Raw genomic sequence first — 17,896 nt, 5'->3', positions numbered from 1 at the left:
GGAGAGGTGAGGAATTCTGTGTGAATGCAGAGGTAGGGGAAGGAGCTTCTAGATGGGGTGAAGCATGTTCCTACCTCTGTCCCCTGTCCTGCACCACTCTTCAGAGAATCCAATTTACAGTGAAGTCACCAAGAGAACACAAGGCCATCCCGCCTGAGGCACGGTGACTGTCCTCTGTTTCTGGGAAGAGAGGGAGGGAAAGGAGGGGTGTGGGACAGGGTAAGGGGAGGGAGAAATCCTGCCTCATTTGCCCAACTTCCATGCCCACCTGCAGACTGTGTTCTCCTTGGACACAGAGACAAGGGAACAGGGGCTGAGCCTAGTGCCTATCTCCTACCTGACCAGGTGGGCAGGGAGAAGCGCACCCTTTTTACATCCTTCTCATTGAAGAGGTAGGCCAGGAGCCTGGGTGGGGACAGTGGAGTGGGCAGTGGAGTGGGCTTGGCCACTCTCCTGGGCAGCATGGGTCGGCTTGGCTTCTTAGCCTTGTCTGTCCCTGATGACTATCGGCTGCTCTTCCCGCTGAGCTAGTTTCTCCTTCTTGAAGCCCAACAAGAACTCTTTTGTGCTTTGGCCAGCTCAGTATCAAACCTCAAGCCCTCTGGGGATATGAGGGAGAGGGCTGCCCCAACTCCTTCCCTGTCTCCCACTGCTCTGCCTCTTTCCTTTGTTATAACTCCAGGGGGTTTCTTTCTTGCTGTCTGTTTCTCATTGTTCCCTGGTTTCTTAAGTCTCCAATCCACCCACATTGTCCCTGCCTGCTCCCCTGCTCCAAGCCTCAAAGCAGTGCTCCCCAGCCCCAGGAGCAAATGGAGAAGATAAGGTCAAAACCAAGGCTAAGCCAATGCCCCACCCCTCCTCTCTATCTACTGGCCTGGGCTCCATTTTGCTACTGAGATGGGGTCCCAAGCTTGGGCCTTTCTTTTACCCTATGTTTCAGCCATCCAATTCCCCCATACAATAACCTCTCAACTCTATGCCTTTACCTCCTCCATCTTACCAACCTGGAATGCCATCCTCCCTTGGTCACCCGGATTTCCTCAGGGTCAGTATGGCCTAGAGGAAAATATAAAGGCTGTGGGGTCATAAGGACCTGGTACAAACCCTGGCTCTGCTGTGTGACCTTTGGCCTCTCTGAGCTAAGCACCCTCATTTGAAAAAGGAGGAGAGCAGGACCCACATGTTAGGATTGCTGTTGAGACTCAGTCACAGTGCCCAGCATATAGTAGGACTAGCAGAGCTAGACACTTCTCCTCTGCCCATCAGTGCCATGTGTACTGTGGACCCCTTCTTATAGCTCTAACTAGTTGTGTAAAGGGCTGTGTTCTACTGCTTATTCATAATAGAAGCTTCATAAATGTTTGTTGGATTAGGAAGTTCCTTAAAAGAGCACAGATCTTCCCAGAACTCTGACAATTCAGGGAAGACCCCTGTTTATTCTCTAATACACAGTACCCAGAAGGCTCTGCTCTCACCCTGCCCTGTGCCTGCTCTAGTTCCACTGACCTGCATTCCCACTCATGGCAGCAACAGCAGAAGCATCAACTTTGCCAGGCACTGGGCTAACTTTTGTGTTCTTCACCTATCCTGCAAGCCAGCAGGGGTGGCTGGAGTGGCACTCTGCTCTCTCCTCTGTATCAGCCACACCCTTTCCTGGATAGTGCAGCCCCAGGACTTTTGGTGTAGAGGACATGGTGACCCTGTTCCAGAAGGTAGGGGGGCCCTTGGGTTTTCCAGAGAGCCACCCCTTAACTCTGGCTGGAAGGGAGCCCAGACAGGTGAGGTACACAGGAGCTAGACAAGAGCATGTGAGGATCTCCAGGTGGCAAGTCCTGCAAGGACCTGCATACCCATTGCTTCTCTTCTCTCCTTTCCCCTCCCCTCCACTCAACCCAGTGCCTGCTCCCTTCCTCCAGGCCCAGCAAGCTCACTAGGACTGGGCTGAGAGAAAGAGAAAAATGTTCTTTTATTTTGCGTGCTTTTCTTAAGCCAAGCACCCTGCTTAGTTGGTTTCACAAGCATTCTTTCTCTATGTTTTCCTTTTTTAAAATGTCTGTTTTACTAACGTTTTAATAAATATTACATGGACATAGTACAATATGCAAAAGATTCAAAAGGATAGATGATAAAAAGTTATAAACTTTCTTTTTTTGTCCCCCATGTCCTTCTGGAGGGACATCTTCAGTTATGAGCATCTTGAGTGCACTCCCAGAAAGATTCTTTGCATTATACTTTAGCTCCTAACTATGACTTGCATATGAGAGGAAACTGAGGCTCTCAGAGATGTTAAGTCACTAGATCAAAGTTACACAGCTGTAAGTTGGCAGAGCTGCAATTCCAAACAAAATCTAACTGTAATTCTTGGCTCTTTTCATCACCTATGCTCTGGCAGAAGTAATCCCAGGCACCAACAGAGCACCTCCTAAACACTGGCTCTTTCAATCCTTCATTCTAAGATCCTGGAGATCTGTGGTCTCTGCTGTCCCATCTGTTGAGTGTCTGGCCTACTACCCATGGCTCCAGGGGCCTACAGTGACTTATTCCCATACAGAAGAAGGGAAGATCTCACAAGTGCCCTCCTTTGCCTAATGTGTAGGAGGTGGTTCCCTGGGGCCAGCTTCATTCCTGGGATCCAGAGAGGTCAGAAGCAGGAAGCCACATGAGTGTGGGTCTCTGGCTAGATGGGATCGTGTTTGTGGTTTGAATTATGCTTCCAGAAAATAGCTTCATGGTCTTTCCATGACTGGGCAAGAAGAGGAAAGATGTGAAATGAAGGAGCTGTTCCCTATGGCAGTCACATCCTTATCCATGAACACGAGGGAAGGAGGTTGCAGTCAGTTCTGACTGGGAGCAGGAGGACATATGTTCAAGGGCTGTGAACTAGACTACTTGGCTCTTCCCTCAAGACTTTTTCTTTTCTGGTCAGGCCAGGGTGGTCTGAGAGATGTCCCCCAGTGGTCATCTCTGCATCTCATCCCCCTGGGATCTTCTGAATGCTAGCTTCCTATTCGGTTTCTGTGTCCTGTCTCAGTCTGGTGTTCCCATGATTTAGGGGATTATGGCCCTGAAGCCCAAAGAAAAGAATCTCTCCTCATTCGTCAAGCAGAGAGAGGTAGGTGTTGGACCTTCCTTCCTGTTCCAGGATGACAACTTTCTGTTTTGCTGAGGTAGTCACAGAACATTCTGCCCTTGGTGTCTGTGCACACAGGACTAGCTGAGTACCTAGTGATCAGTCAGAGATATGCTATGATTTGCAAGAATAGGGTGGCACACCTGCTCAGAGCATTTTAACTCGTACTTTTGTGTATGTTGCTGGTCAGCAGCCATGGTAGCTGGGTAGAGTTCTGACTTTGGTTAGCCTTAAGAAGAGGAATAAAAATCTTAGTGGTTACTAAAAACAAGAACAATAATAGCTAACAGCAATATAGTGTTTTACACACCTGCTTTGCAAATGCAAAGCCCTAAATTCAAACCCCAGTCTCATCAAAGGAAAAAAAAATAGAGTTTACAGTGTTTGAGCGCCTCACATGTATTAACTCATTTGATTCTTATGATGCTATAAAGGACGTCCTATTGCTATTGCCATACTGTGAATGAGATCAAGGCAGAAAATGCTTGAGGTCACATGGCTCAAGGAATTGGCAGAGTCTGGCTTAAGACCATGAGTTATTTTTTATTTATTTATTTATGTCTTATTGACCCTGAGTTCTTAATGCCTGCATAGGTTTGTAGTTTCCTTTCCATTCCCAGAGCATAGACTATTTACTGGGTGTCTACTGTGGGCTTGGAGGATTTAGAGATAAATGGGATATTGTGTCTGCTCTTGGGGGTAGACACATGTTAACAAGAAATTGTTCTTCAACACAAGAGGTGCTGTGACAAAGGCATGAACAATGTGGGGTGGATGAGGTTTGTGCCGCCGAGAGCAAATGTCACAGAAGGGAAGGCAGTGAGAGGACAGGAGGATGTTCCAGGCAGAGGGAAACAGCATATATGAAAGCTTCAAAGGAGAAATGTGTACCCAAGTGTCAAAACCTCATGGGCAGTGATTATTAGAGGGGTTGTGGGAAAGCCCAGGACTGCTACTTCCATTCAGCTTCCTGCTCCACCTCCAAGCTCTCTGCTTCTGCTCTGGTGCAAAGCCTTGTGTCAAGTGTTGACCCAGCATGTGGGACAGGAACAGTAGCCTGGATAGGGAGAATGGCCTTGTGATCAACTACAGACCCAAACACCTTTGTGTCTGGTGTTATTTGGAGGTGAAGGGGAGGCTGCTGGAAAGAGCTACCAAAGGAGGATTCTGGGAGAGTTTGAAATTCTTGGTCATCGCTGGCCATGAAAAATTTCAGCTGGACAACCTGTTGGAGACTGTAAGAAAAGTGAGCTCTGTGTATCTCTGTGGGGCTGGGAAAAGGGTCCTTCTCCCTCTTTTTCCCCTGCAGCTGGGTTTCTGGAGCTGATATGCTTTGCTTCCTGCTGGCCCTTGGAGGGTTGCCAGGGAAACCACTGGCCAGCTCTGGGAGACGGAGAGTGGGTGACTCAAGCTGTCTTCTTCCACACCATAACCCCTCTCCACCACAGGGAAAAGGATCTCAGAGATCCCCCTGCCTCTGGATCCTACAGAGAAGATTCTGCTTATTCTTTCTTGTCTGGATAAGAACAGTCCCTCCGGCAGCCCTCCCTGGTGGGAGCCAACAAGATTTCTCTAGGGAGGAAACTGTCTCCCTTATTCCCCATAAATTCACTCAGGGACAGTGTGTGGATCCAGTTGGCCGGGCCGAGTGTAAGCTCCTACCGTGTCCATTCAGGCTGCCTGCCCATCCGCGTGGTGCGGCGGGAGCCTTGACTGAGCCGCCCTCCCGGGAGCAAGCCCGGGATAATTATTGATGGGGCTGCTGTGGACTTCTGACCTCGGCCTGGGAGCATGACAGAGGATCCGTAAAGTGGGCCTCGGCCCCGAGGGAGGGAGGTGGGCGGGCCGCGGAGGGGGGCCAATCACCGCGACCACAACCGCGGCCCGAGCCCTGCTAGTGGTGGTCGTCCCGACCCAAACAATACAGCATGTGCTTGCCGCCTGGGGGCCCGGCTGGGGAGCCGAGGGCGACAGCCACTCAGATGGGCGAGAAGGGGGTGCGCATGGCGCAGGCCCGGCCGAGCGCGCCACCGCCCGGGTGCGCCGTGGGGGTTCCGGGTCCCTTCTGGGCGGCCGCGGAGGGGGCGCGGGGGACCACGGAGCTCGCGAACGCGCGCCAGGCGGAACCAGGAAGCCGGGCGCGCTCGGGGCGGCGGGCGGTGCGCGCCTCCGGGCCTCGGCGCGCGCGTGGCGCGCGCGCCCCCGTGGGTCCCGGCGGGAGAAAGTCGGCGGCCGGAGCCGTCACCCCGGGCGGGGACGGAGCGCAGGCTACGACGCGCGGCGGTCCGGCCGAGGGAGGGAGCGAGCGGGAGGGCGAGCGAGAGAGCGGGGCCGCAGCAGCCGCTGGCGCCCGAGGGGCCGAGCGAGGTAAGAGCTGCGGGGCGAGCCTGGGGCCGGGGGTCGGGGGAGCGAGGCCGGGGAGCCTGGCGGGCGGGGCCCCGCACTCCGGCGGCCAAGACGCTCGGCAGGGCCGCACCGCCGCCATCGCTCCGGGTCTGTGGGGCAGCAGCTGTGGCTGCGCTCTTGGTAAGGGGCGCGCAGGGCTGGGGAGGAGGGAGGGAGCCCCGGCAGCTGCCGAGAGGGTCAGGACGATGGTGGGGCACGCAAGGGGGTTCTTACAGAGACTGCGGCGAGGCGGAGGGTGTGCAGTGTAAAAACAGCGTGCGCGTGTCTGGGTGGGTGTGTGAGGGCCCCCGTGCCCAACCGGTAAGAGCGAAGGGGCCACCTCGCACCTTCCCGTTGCAATTCTGTAGAGTTCCTGCTGTCGCCTTGCTTTTCCTCTTTTATTATTATTATTACTATTATTACTTTCTCCGAAAGAGGTGCCTGCGAACCTCGGGGAAGAAATGAACTTAGGGGTGCCTGGTGGGGTGGGAGATATTAGCAAAGCTTCGAGAAATAGCGCCTTATAAGGTGGTAAAACAACAAACACGAACATTTTGATAAGGCTCTGGGCTGCGGGATCCCACATTAGGACCCCCCAGGCCTCGGCTAGTGCGTGTGGAGGTGGGATGCGGGCTGTTCTTTTTTCTAGCCTGGGATAAAGAGTGAAAAAAAAAAAAAAGTGCTCCTGGTGTCGGGGGTAGATACGGAGAGTCGGAAGAGGTGCCGTCTTATCACAGAAACTGGTCTGAGGCTAAAGGAATCTGGCAAGATGGTCAGAATGATCAAAGAGGAAAAAACTTGTATGGAGCAAGAGGCATTTGCAAACACTTGTAGCCAGCAGTGATGGAAAAGGCAAAGAAGAAAAACAAGCGCAAGCGTTTAGGAAAATGAGATTAATGAAAACCACAAGAATTTTAAAGGCAAAATATGAATTCTCTCTTCCCAAAGAGCCATGCCCAGTTCTTGTTCTTGTTCTGTGATCTCGTCATACTTGTATCAAATACATAGTGGCAAAAGTGGGTCAGAGTTTCTTAGAGTTGCCAACTCTCCCCTCACCCCCATCATTATGCTACATTCTTTTATTATACAGATGGGGAAACTGAGGCTCAGGTAGGTGGAGTAAACGGCCTGCTCAGGTCACTGGGCTGAGACTTCTGTCCAAGCATTCTCACACAGTGCTCTTGCCAAAGCACAGGGAAGTATACAGATCTTTGCCTAAGTTCAGTTGTATATGTTGTCTTTGGAATGTCTTCTGTGAGTGCCCCTTGAAAGGTTAGTGTGTCACTGGACTTCTGTCATTTTTTTCAGTCTTCAAGTGGTATTTATCATCTGCTTGAATCTTAGGTTTCCAAAGTGGTTGGAGAGCTGCCTGACCATAATAAGATTTCAGCTGTTGAGTCTACATTACCTCAAATAATTTTGTTATCATTCAATTAAGATAATAGAACATTTCTCCAACATTCTGCTATTGTTAATTTGTTTGTTATATTGTGTTAAATTCATTGCCTATAGCTCTTAGAAGAGAATGTATTTTATTGGTGTGTCTTTCATGTTTTCATTTTGTGACACTACAAACATTGCATTGGCTCTGATCATTTCAAATGTGGGGAATGCTATCAATTGACTTTGTTTCAAGGCTTTGAAGTTTTGTTTGTTTTGGTACCAATTTTCATCTCATGGAAGTACAGTTGTTAGAATTGGTAGTTAAGTAGGAGAAGGGGTCGCTGATTCTATGGAAAATTTACCATGCAGCACTTTGTGATATCTTTCATGTTGCATTAAAACAACACTACACCTTTACTCAGGTGTCATCTGGTAGATCTGTTTTCTATAGCTTTAGAAGATGAAAATTTAAGAAACAGGTTGAGACCACAGGGAAGGAATGGAGAAAAGGCTTTTTTTTTTTTTTAAGGAAACCATCAGGAAAAAAAAAAAAAAGTTGATTTCTGTCCCCCAGAAGTTTGGTGATTGCATAACTTGGAGTTAACACAAAAATCTTTGCTGTATACCCAACTAAAATTATCTACCTTCTCGTTTTTACTAGTCCTCAACTTTTCAGTTTTCATATTTTTACCAGCAGAATATTAATGTGGATTGTGTTAAGAAGTTTAAAGTGGATTTTTTTAACTGTGAACTTCAAGACACGTATGATAATACTGGAAAAAGTGCTATCATTGTTTAGAGTGTTACAACATAAATATTTTGGCCAACACTTCCTATTGGGCTCTGACTTCTCATTTCACCTCCATTTTCTTCCTCTCAATGGATTTTTGTCTTTTTTTTTTAACTTATGCAATAATCACATCAAGATTAGAAATGTCATTTATTCTTTTTTGGGTGCTTATTTCATTTTTTTCCAATTACTTTATCATTAATTGTCAAATGACTTCTGGTTTATGTTAAGCTTATATATAGGAACATGCTTGCCCTGGTTCTTGTGGCTTGCTACTATATAGGCAGGTGACACAGGTGATCTTATTGTAAAAGGAAGAGGTAACTAACATGTTGAAGATAAGATGCTAATTGAAGGTGGAATCAAAGGAAGCCTCACTGTTCTGGTGCCCTACAGTCATGTATGTATCTCATAGAGTTATTCAGGGGCTTCTGGACATTCTAACCATTAGTGATGCATTCTCTCCCTTCTGTTAGAGTGTAGATTACCGTAGTATTTCTATAAGAAAAAGCACAAAAAGTTAAAATATAACACCTTGGTTTTGTGTGCCTGTTTTTTTAAAGCATTTGAAACTATTGTTAAAAAATTGCCTGACAATTCCAAGTTACCCACTGGGTGGGGTGGCTTATATGTATAATCCAAACTACTTAGGAGACTGAGGCAAGGAGGATCAAGCAGAAGAATCACAAGTTCAAGGCCAGCCTGAGTTACATAGTGAGCCCCTGTTCCAAAATAAAAAGGGCTGGGAATGTAGCATAGGTGGGAGAGTGTTTGTCTAGCATGCAGGAGGCCCTGGGTTCCATCTCCAGTATGGCAATTTAATTTAATAGTTGTTTTTTTTTTTTAATTTGTGGTACTGGGGTTTGAACTCAGAGCTTCACACTTGCAAAGCAGACACTCTACCTCTTGAGTCACACCTCTGCCTGGCAAAATGTTTTTTAAATAAAAGAAGTTAGCTCTAAAGTATCACTATACAAATATGTGTGGTATTTAAAGGAATTTTTTTTTTTAATTTGAGCTTTGTGAATAGAGCTGTTCTAAAAATCAGAAGTATTTTTTCTCCTGTAGTGTTGTAAACACTTATTTCTGGGAATAAGAAAGTCAGATTAAGCGATCTAGTTTCCAGTGATCAGACAGGTTTTTTTTTTTTTGTACATTTAAATAGTAAGTATCACAGTGATAAAAAGTTTTTCTTTAATTGTAGTCACTTAATTATACTGACTTTATTTGAAGTAAAACATTGACTTTAAGTGTTTTGTTAAAGATAATCCTTTACTACTAAAAATACCTAAGTCAGTTTGGAGATTTTCCATATTAAAATCTATGTTGTTTTTACTAATCAAAAGAGAGGAATAATTCACAGATGTCAGATTTTTAATTGATTGAATGAGACCCTCACTTTTGGTGGTTTTGGGGTTTTAGATGATGATTTATTACTTTTGTTAGTTTTGGTCACACCCATGACTTCCTTGGAAGGTATCTTTGAGGTTTGGTTTCCTTTTTTTTTTTTTAAATGGTAATATTGGGGTGGGGGTGCTTCCTGTTTATATTTTCAAAATTAGGTCCACATGTTAACTTTCTTGTAGTGTCACATATTTATTGGAAACATACAAACATCAGATGCCATGTGGTTTGTCTTTGACCCATTGCACTGCTTCATGACAGTTTCACTGAGCTAACCTCCCCCTCCAATTTGTGAAGGCAAGACAGTCTTAAGTCTTTCTTTCTTTAAGGTTTAGCAATGTTGGAAGTAGTCTTAAAAACAGCAGCAAAGGCACAATTAACAGAAAAATGGGACCACTGCTATCTGTTTCTTCGCAGGTACAGTGTTGTACACAGTTTTGAACCTCTGCATTTTAAAGAGGGGCTGCTATGGCTTCATATGATGTAGAACCTCGTGTGTGTGTGTGTGTGTGTGTGTGTGTGTGTGTTTCGTGGCACTGGGATTTAAATTCAGAGCTTCACGCTTGCTAGGTGGCATTCTACCACTTGAGCCACTCTGCCAGCCAGTGAATATAGCAGGTTTTCCAGCCTTACCTAATGCCTGTCAGTGTCATGGAGGAGTTAACTAAAATCTAGGAGAAATTCAGGTATGGTAATAGAGCTCAGGAGGAATCACCCTCAGCCTTAAAGCTCTTCCTTGACCCTGGATAATTTTTAAATGGTAGGCCACTTTTAATGTTAATGTTAGAGAATAAGTAATGTGGAAGCTTGGGAAAAAGTGTGATTATAGTATTATTTCAGTGATTAAAGTGAGTGGTTTTTTTCCTTGCTTTTAACTAGCTTTATTCTAAATAGTGCATTAGATAGATCCTAACTACTCAGTTAAGAGTATTTGCAGTTTCTGAGCAGTTTACCTCTTCTACAGTTTCTTTTGGATCACAGTCCTAAAAGCAATACTGTATTAGGATGGGGCACAGTTATGTATAATGTAATTTGCAAATGAAGTTAATACTAGAAATAGCTTGACCTCCCATTCCCTCTACCCCAACACTCACAAAAGAATTTATAATTTGTCTCACGCATATTTTTTTCTTTGAGTTTATTCATAGTGATTATGCCCATTTTCCATGTATTGTACCATTAAGATGAAAAATACATGTATTGGCTGATAAAGACCATTTACCTTTCTCTACCTGCTTTTGGGAGTTAGCGTGCAAGACCTACTGCAACACTTGCGCTCCATTTATCCCTCCATTACCTTTCGCACTCTGGATAGCCCCTTTTCAGATTTTCACACATTTCTTTTATGAAGAGAAATAGCTGCATATTCTATGCACTGCTAGTTTTTTGAGGAGCTTGTACTGAGTCATTTTTAAAATTATACTAAGATAGAGAGCATGGTTTGAGAGCAGTAATGAGATTCTCAGAAAATACGAAAACTTTCCTTTCTGACTAGTCAGAGAAGGGTTGGGGAAGACAAGGGGAAATACATCAATGAGCCAATCAATTATTGTTATTTGTTAGGATTAATTTGGTGACTAATATTTTCAGTGCCCATCAGGCTTGTAATTGTGAATTTGGCTTTACACTGCAATGATAACAGGACAAACCCAAGGGTTTTCTAATAAACACTTCCATGATCGGGGATTTCTTTGCATATGGGAAATCAAGTCAAAGTTACCAGTATTAGCCACATCCATGATTTCTATTAAAAAATAATTATCACTGTAGGCTATAGCACTATGTACCTTGGGCTCATCTGGGTAGATAGACTCATCTATATAATCATTATTTTGCCATGTTTCAAGGTGTGAACAGAAAATTAATTTAAAAGTGCTTCAAATTATGCCCAAGCCCAGAGTTTGAGAAAATGTTCTAATGCCTTAAAGACTAAAGATAATAAAAATAATACCTAATACTGTTCACTTTCGGTGTGCCAAGCAGACACTGTTTCCAGCTCTTGCTATATTTTATAGTCCTCAGAACAGTAGGTATTATTCTCAGATGAAAATGAAGAAATGGCCACAGAGAAATAAGTAATTTGTCCAAGGTCACATTGCTGATTATGGCAGGGCTAGATCCAAACCCTAACAGAGCTGATTCCAAAGGCTGTATGCTTAACCACAGTGTTAAAAGCCAATGGATAACTGCAACTTTGTAATAAGACCTGCGGTTTCCTTAAAGCTCCTTTTTTTTTTTTAAATTTGTATTCCATAGGACAAGAACTATAAGCTGTCTCCTTGGACTCTGTTTACAAATGGAAGAATCACTTGTGCTGTGTGGTGGGTTCAGTTCATGGGATGGATATATCTGTATTGAGAATCCAGGTGTCCTATTCATTTTATTTACAACTTTATTTTGAAGGGACTTAAGATCCTATTGTTTTTATTGAAGTTTTTTAGAGCTATTAATTATGATTTCTGAAATACAGAAATGTAAGAATTTTACTTATCTGGGCAGCTGAATGAATTATGTGTGTTTAGAGCAAAGGCCATTAGAAACAAGTCTCAGAAGTGTATTTCTTAGTGTGTGTCAGGATTATTTTCTCTCAGCATTTCCCTAAAGGGTAATGATTTGAATTGGGGAGATCAAGTCATGACAAAGGAAAACATTAATTCCCTGTGCAGAGGAACATAACTGTTGTTCAAACAAACAGAGGATGTTAGCTTCCAGGATTGTCACACTGTCACCTTTGACCAGGGTTGAATTTTCTTTGAATGTTGACAGAAGTTACAATGTCAGTGGAAAAAGCTTAACGTGAGGTATCTATAGCTCAGAATTTCCCTATGTTTGTGTCGATGAGATCCTACAGCTAAAGCAGTTTTTTGTTTTTTCCCTATGTCTGGTGAGTTTTCAAAGCCTTCAGTGGGGTTTTCCAGCCTTTTAGGTGAGGGTAAAATAGAAAGTTTGTGAAAATTATTTGTGTTGTCTAAAATGCAGAGCCTGTAGCTAGTGGTAAAACACTGCTTGGGAAGAATAAGATTTAAAACAATCCAACCTTGACCCAATGTTTTAAATAAGTTACATTCACAGACGTCCTTGTAGCATGTAGAAAGAGAAATTGTTGAGCCCTTACTGCAGGTATTTATCAGCCTTGTATAACACAACATTTTACAAGATAGCTATAGTTTTAAATGGGCAAGATGTAATACTAATTTATATTTTGGTTTTGTTTAATGTTTCTAAGTGTGTTGGTCATTTGGTTTGTTCTTGTGGTTTTTTTGTTTTGTTTTGTTTTTTGTACTGGGGGTGAAAGCTGGGGCCTTGTTCATGCCAGGCAAGCTCTACCACTGAGCTATGCCTCAGTTCTTTTGATCATTTGCTCAGGCTTGGGAAAAGTAGCAAACTAGAGTTGTATAAGATATACAGCTCTTTATAAAATGAAGCCGTTCATACTGTGAATTAATGTTTTAGGCCTTTGTTTCTGGTAGAAAGCAAGGGAGAATTATAGTGAGAATTGGACATTGTAGAACCTTATCCCAAAAGGTGTGAAAGGCTCCTCTATTTAAATTTTCTTTAGTTATTGTTTCAGTAATCTAACTTTATTTGTAAATTCTGAATGTAATCATATTTTAAAAATGAGTTTATCTTGCAGTGAGTTTAAATATCAAGTAAAAATACTAATTTCATTGTCATGTATGAAGAGGTTGGCCTCCTTCCTTAACTGTTGAAGGGATCAAAACAAAATAGAAAAATATTTGGCTTCCTGAATGACATGGCTACAATTTACATGCTGAGTTGGTGATGAAGCATGAGCCCTTGATTTTGCAATATCAGAGCAAAGCACGTAATTTTAAAGGAATTGGTGCTTAAGTAAGATAACCTATTACCCTAAGCACGCATTTTAAATTTTGTCCTAAAAATGTGGCATCCTCAGAATTTATTGTTTTGAATTTTTATTATCCAAATATGAAGACGTTTAGTTTGGAAAACTTAGTTTTATATTCCAGTTATATTGGAAAATTTGAGCAGGATAAAAGCATAACCTATAAATAGCAAGAAAAAGATCATTCCCACAGTAGGAAGATGAGCAAAAGAAAAAAAACAAATGGCAACAATCATATAAAATGATGTGTAAGTGTACTAGAAATCAAGCAGTGCAAATAAAGCTAGGTGTGGTGGCACATGTGTGTAATCCCAGCACTTGGGAAGCTGAGGAAGGCAGGGGGATCTTGAGTTTGAGGTCAGCCTGGGCCACAGAATGAGATCCTGTCACAAAAAAAAAAAAAAAAAGAAGAAAAAGAAAGAAAGGAATATGAATCAAAATAATTATTATTTTTTTCAGTTAACAGATTTTCAAAGACTAAAAATAATGAAAAAAAAAACAAACAATGTTTGGGAATGTTGGGAAACTGGCACCTTTCAGACTGGTTGGAATGGCTAGGATTATTTTGGAGATGGGATTTTGTGAACTGTTTTCCTGGGCTTGCTCAAACAATGACCTTCCTGATCTCAGCTTCCTGAATAGCTAGGATTACAGGTGTGAGCCACTGGCACCCTGCTGGAATACTTTTGTAATTAGGAAAAAAAGTTGTTTTAAAATGACTTTTATGTGTTGATTTATCTTAGTGTGTAAAACCTGGTTTTTGTTTATTTGTTTTTGTCTGTTTTCAGCCTGGGGTTTCCCTTTTAGGAGCAGAAAAAATAAATAGTGACGTTTCTATTAAATATTTATTATGACATGCTGTTATATGATATCATTTATTGAAGAATTATATTAAAATCATTCTAATTGTATTTAACATTTTCAGAGTTAAATAACTTGAACTTGAGGACTGACTTATTTCCTATTCTTAGTGAATGCTCCATGTTTTTATGTAAAAGCTGATGGCTAGAGTAAAAACATTATTATCTGGGTTTTCTGTTAAGTACCATTCATTTCATATTGAACATGTATATTGATTCTTTCAACTTTTGAAAAAACTTTGGTGTAGTTGATTTTAGTCTTTGCAACTGTAAACATTGTATTATTTCAATGTGCTTTTTGCACTTGCTTTTGTACTACTTTCTCTTTCATGTTGATACCTGCGGAAGCTGCTGGGCTGATGGATTTTTTTTTCTTGTAATTCCATTAGTCATACCTAATGACTTCTCTAAATGTTAATTGTGGCATTCATTCGGGAACATCTGGTGAAGGAAATCTCTTGTGAAAGATGAGTTCTCTTGGGTATATGTCATTGCTAATACCAGAGACTTGTGTTCTGCCTTAATTAAATCTACATTAAATAGTTTCTTTGTAAGTAGAATTAGTGTTTAAAAACATTTTAACATTTTAAGGAATGTAGGGAAGAGAACTGAACATAAATGATAAGTTGATGTTTTATGAGAGCTTTGGAGCACAGCTATTTAGGTCCTATCACTATGGAGCAAATAAAATTACAACCTTCTAAAAATATTTTTGAGCCCAGCTGATCTACTTATTTCGTGTAAAATTTAATGAGAAGTCTACTTTAACTTGGGTTATGCTTTGTAATTTATTGTAATGAAATTTGCAATACTAGAATTTTATTTTAAGCCAGTTTGGGAGGAGTACTAAAATATAAAAGGTATCACATTTGTACCTTTCAATGGTGTTTAAACCTGAGTCCTTAAGTAGTTAATTAAAACCATGAAGACAAATAAGTAGTTTTATGTATTAAAGGTAAAACCATAAACTCATTGCTCAGTATGCCTGAGCATAAGTCCTTCTGTTGACTTTTTGGTTCTTTTGTGTTATTACCTTTTACTTCCTTCACCTTCTAAGAATGTGATAATTTCATTTATATCAAAGTTACGTTTTCCTTTGGCTTTAATTCATTTATAATGGCTGATTTTTCTCTGTAATGTGGCTTATCAATAGGATAGTATTGTGACCAGTTAAAATAATCTTTCTTCTCTTACATAACTGAATTATTTTCATCAAACCATGCGATATTTTAAAATCATGCAAATTTGGGGCCTCAAACTTGATGTCATATATATTTCATAATATGGCATTAGTAAACTATAGAACACAGTTTAAAAATTAATAAATAAAATGATTTGTTGATTTCTTCTCATAGAACTAATTACTTCATTGTGTTTTACTCTTTTGTTTGTTTTGTTTTTGTGACAGGATCTCACTACGTAGCCCAGGCTGGTCTCGAATTTGAGATCTTCCTGCCTCAGACTGGGATGTAAACTATCTGATTTTTAAAATTTAGGTATCATCGCAAAGTTTTTTTTCCCCAAGTCTATAAATTTTAAGGTTATCTATAATATGACTAAAAAAATGTTTAAAAAAAGCTTATTTCAGAAGTTAATGATACAATTTTCTTTGGGACTCTTTAGTCTGATTTTCGTCTCTTAGCTGCTATACATCCTTTTGGGTTCTGCATATGTGTATTAAAATACATCTGGAGTAAAGAAATTTATTCCAAAAAAAATTTTGTTTTCCAGTACTGGGGCTTGAATTTAGGGCCTACACTTGAGTCACTCCACCAGCCCTTTTTTTTGCAAAGGGTTTTTTTCTGACATAGGGTCTTGTGGAACTATTTGCCAGGACTGGCTTCAAACCGTTATCCTCCTGATGTCTGCCTCCTGAGTAGCTTGTATTATAGGTGTGCTCCACTGGTACCCAGCTATTCCAAAGTTTTTTGTTGCATTACCAGTCAAGGTAAGATCAAAGAAGTACCAAGTTGACTAGAGAATGAATGGGCTACTGTACAGTCACATATGCTTTTCAATGTCAAGTTAGACAACAAAATGACCTATTTATATATTGCAGTGGTTTTTACCATTTGTGGAGTAGGAGACTTTCAAAGACTCTAATGAAACTACTGACTTTCTTTCCAGTAGAATATACATACCCAAAAATTTTACATTACACTTCAAGGATTCATCTTAAAATCCCTAACATGAAGACCTAGCTGACACAGTGACAGAGGTGGGGGAATATGGAGAAGCAGTAATAAATAATCTAAATTTGTGGTTCATACAAACCTCTAATTTGGTCTTGTTGTTTGGGAACTTAGGGATTTGTTTCCCTGGGAAATCAATAAATATCAGTGTCCTTCAACATTTTAAAGATCTGGGCATGTAGTTCAGAGGTAGTACACTTGCTCACCATGTGAAGGCCTGGGGCTCCAACCCCAGCCTTGTAAGATCTCAATTCCATTGTGTAGCCCTACCATACTTTTAGTTAATCTATTAATAATTAGTAAGTTATATCATTAGTATATAATAATTAATAGATACTTAGGTTGTTTCCATTTTCCCTTTTTTTTTTTTGCAGTACTGGGGTTTGAACTCAGGGCCTATACCTTGAGTCACTCCACCAGACCTTTTTTGTAATGGGTTTTTTTGAGATAGGGTCTTGCAAACTACTTACTTGCCTGGGCTGGCTTCGAACCTTGATCCTCCTGATCTCTGCCTCCTGAGTACCTAGGATTACAGACGTGAGCACCAACTCCTGGCTGGTTATAAACAATGCTGAGGGGAAGGCTTAGGCTCAGTAGATTTCTTTTTTCATCTAGTTGGACCATTCTTCTTGCTGAAAGTTCTAGAATTGGAATTGCTGAGTCATTTGCATAAATAGTGCCAGACTTCTCCAAAAAGACTATCCCAGTGACCTGCCCTCAGGTAAATGGTGCACAAAGGAGGTGATGACCATTTCTGTAATGGAATATTGCACCCTCCTAATCTTTGCCAGTCCCTTTATTTGTTTGTATTTCCTTTCTTTCTAGCAAGGTTGGACATTGTTTTCATCTGTTTGTTGGTTGTTTTGTTTCCTCTTTGTGATTTTCCTATTTATATCATTAGACTGTTTTTCTTTTGTAGATATTTCAGTTTTCCCAAAGCTCTTTGTCTTCTATATTAAAAGTCTTTTCTCCCATTTTTTGTTTTTGGTTTTTAACTGTGTAAAATTTTTTTTCTGTATAAAAGTGTTAAATTTTTATGTAGTCTAGTTGAATAGTCTTTGCTGACTTGGTTATGAAGGCAAGCTTAGAAAAACCATTCCTACCCCAAAGATTATAAAATTCATTTGCATTTTCTTTTAAGACATTTTATGGTTCTATTTTTCTATTTCTATATAAGAAGTGAGGTAGGAAATTAGTATTATTTTTCTTAGCTATAAGAGAACTTAATATTGTTAACCTATATTTCACAATTTTGAACTAAAGCTGTTCCAAATGGCTTGCCAATTATCTAAAAATAGCCTGTCATCTCCCACCATTTCCCTCTTTCTCCCACTGATGCAAAAGTCCATTTTTATCATATACTAGGTCTTCATATATATTCAGATTTATCTCTTCCATTGTGTCTCTGAATATACTTTACTATTTTAATTATTAGACATTTTTTTTGATCACTACTTTTTTACAGAGAATAAACCAGAGCTGAGAGTATTACATGGATGGTCTTTGAAACATGCATTGGTTTAGATTTTTAAAGAGATGACTTAAATGAATTCTGTATTCTTTGAACAGATGGTGGCTATTCACCACATGTTCCATTAAAGAATTGCTAGGCCAGGCATTGTGGTACATGTTTGTAATCTCAGCACTTGGGAGATGGAGTCAAGAGGATTGTGAATTTGAAACCAGGCTGGGCTATTTAGGGTGACCCTGTATTTGCTGCTCATAAACTAGACTGTCTCCAGCTTTCTGACATCTACCTTACAAACAGCAGATACATATAAGGTCTCTTACTTTGTGGGAACCCAAGCTACTGCTCTCTCAGGAAACAAAAGCTGCTCTTACTTGAAGAAGGCCTCCATGTCCCACCCCAGAACATACACAGACATC

The 17,896-nt window shown here is 41.4% G+C and overlaps 1 protein-coding gene across 4 annotated transcripts in view; it reads left to right on the top strand.

Moving 5' to 3' along the window:
* The first annotated feature begins 4,816 nt into the window (after nt 1-4,816).
* Nucleotides 4,817-17,896, top strand: part of Stat5b (signal transducer and activator of transcription 5B) — a 58,425-nt gene continuing 45,345 nt past the window's right edge. For 2 of the 4 annotated variants that reach the window (XM_074045758.1, XM_074045753.1), the window contains exon 1: nt 5,339-5,497. The gene's annotated coding sequence lies outside the window, so the exon portion shown is untranslated. Of the gene's footprint in view, nt 4,941-5,338; nt 5,498-8,902; nt 11,977-17,896 lie in introns of those variants that run through there. The other 2 variants (XM_074045756.1, XM_074045757.1) reach the window with 2 other exon arrangements.

The sequence above is a fragment of the Castor canadensis genome, chromosome 11, assembly GCF_047511655.1.
Source record: "Castor canadensis chromosome 11, mCasCan1.hap1v2, whole genome shotgun sequence".
In the NCBI taxonomy this organism is placed as follows: Eukaryota; Metazoa; Chordata; class Mammalia; order Rodentia; family Castoridae; genus Castor; species Castor canadensis.
The sequence above is the reverse complement of the archived record's forward strand: the minus strand, read 5'-3'. Positions and strand labels throughout refer to the sequence as shown.